Source organism: Lepisosteus platostomus, chromosome 23 (genome assembly GCF_059453375.1).
Source record: "Lepisosteus platostomus isolate fLepPlt1 chromosome 23, fLepPlt1.hap1, whole genome shotgun sequence".
In the NCBI taxonomy this organism is placed as follows: Eukaryota; Metazoa; Chordata; class Actinopteri; order Semionotiformes; family Lepisosteidae; genus Lepisosteus; species Lepisosteus platostomus.
The window spans coordinates 18,085,373-18,087,501 of record NC_142633.1 but is presented as its reverse complement, the minus strand read 5'-3'; positions in this window follow the sequence as shown (position 1 = coordinate 18,087,501).

Here is a 2,129-nt window from a genome sequence, read left to right as displayed (position 1 = left end):
ACAGTCAATAATCATCAATAAAAGCCATCAATACATTTCTGACCAGGAGGTGCAGGACTGATTACTGAGAGAGAGTTCAGGCTTGAATTGCCTGTCCTGTGCTGACGTGTCGCACGGATTTGGGGTTCCTCTGGAACACGTGGAGTCCAGGGTGGCCTGCTGGATGCACCTGAGCCGCTCTGTCCCGGGGCAGAACCCAGGCGGCGCTGTGCTTCAGGGCAATAAGGTGTGTCCCTGTCCTTCCAGAGCCCCGGCAGGACCCGGGCCTGGAGCCGGGTTCCAGCTGCAGCCCAGCGCCGAGAATCTTGCCTTCCCCTGGGCACAGTGCGCGGCTTTGAAGTAGCAGCCAGCAGGGAAGTGTCTGCGAGCGGAAGGGATGTTGATGTTAATGTTCGACCACAGAGCCTCGGCTGACCCAGGCCGGCTGTTTTTTCCTCTTTGAATCTGTGGGGCTTCTGTCCGCAGGAAGTGCAGGCAGCAGCACCTGTATCCTAAGGGCAGCTGAGCTCAGTCTGCTGCTGGAGGCCACATCTCCCTTCCTTCCAGCCACTGCCAGAGAGCTGAGTGACCAGCCTGGAGCGCAGAGTGACCAGCCTGGAGCGCAGACTGACCAGGCAAGAGCACAGACTGACCAGCCTGGAGCGCAGACTGACCAGGCAAGAGCACAGAGTGACCAGCCTGGAGCGCAGACTGACCAGCCTGGAGCGCAGAGTGACCAGCCTGGAGTGCAGAGTGACCAGGCAAGAGCACAGAGTGACCAGGCAAGAGCGCAGACTGACCAGCCTGGAGCACAGAGTGACCAGGCAAGAGCACAGACTGACCAGCCTGGAGCGCAGACTGACCAGGCAAGAGCACAGAGTGACCAGCCTGGAGCGCAGACTGACCAGCCTGGAGTGCAGAGTGACCAGCCTGGAGTGCAGAGTGACCAGGCAAGAGCACAGAGTGACCAGGCAAGAGCGCAGACTGACCAGCCTGGAGCGCAGAGTGACCAGGCAAGAGCGCAGACAGACCAGCCTGGAGCACAGAGTGACCAGCCTGGAGCCCAGACTGACCAGCCTGGAGTGCAGAGTGACCAGCCTGGAGAGCAGAGTGACCAGCCTGGAGCACAGAGTGACCAGTAATTTACACAAAGGGGAGTGGAAGTGTGGAACAAGCTGCCCTGTCCTGTGGTTGAAGCCCTGATACTCTGATTTCTTTCATGGACAGCTGGATGAGATCCTCAGATCAATTTGATGCTAACTATCAAACAGACTATCAGTGCAGAATGGCTTCCTGTCATTTGTAACTGTTCTTATGCTCACAAAAACACCAACAATAAATGATCTATTTGTACTGCCAGCTGGCAACAAAGCAGAAAACAATTTACTGTACAGTGAGTGTCTGCATTTAAACTCCAGGGTTATTAGATTGAGCTAACTTACTTTATGACAGGAGCTCTGTCTGGCATGTTTAAACAGTCCTAGGGAATTAAAACATATTTCCTTTGTTGTTGTACCTGTGCATTATGAGTTTAAAAAGACAGAGAAAGAAAGGAAGACACAACTCTGCCTTACGCCCAGAGTGCTGGTTACTGAAATGCCTGAGGTCAGTTTACAGGCTGGTGGCCCAACAGCCCCTTCTGCTCTGTATCTGTTCTTACTGATCTGTGAGCAGGGGCAGCTGTGCTCAGGGCTCTGGGGTGAACAAGTCTTCACTGCCACTGCTGGGCAGAGAGAAACTGCTCAAAACAGCACCCTGAGCTTCTCGCACCCAACAGTAAAACACGAACCGGAGGTCCCAGATGGAAACCTTTAATGCAGGCTCTTTTTTACACAAAGGGATGTGGGAGTGTGGAACAAGCTGCCCAGCCATGTTGCTGAATTTAATCCTGTGGATTCTTCCAGAAAATAGGCTGGATAAGTTCCTGGGATCAATGAGCTACTAGCAACAAAGAGCTAAATGGGACGATTGGCTTTGCTTCATTCATAAACTTCCTTTTGGACAGTCCGTAAACACATGCTGCCCTCCCATGCAGGGCTGTCGGCCTGACACAGCCACCTCGCTCCAGACCTGTAACCCCCTCCCTGACATGGAACACGGGCGCATTCCAATGGGCGGGGCTCCGTGACGTCAGCTATTCCTGAATGAGA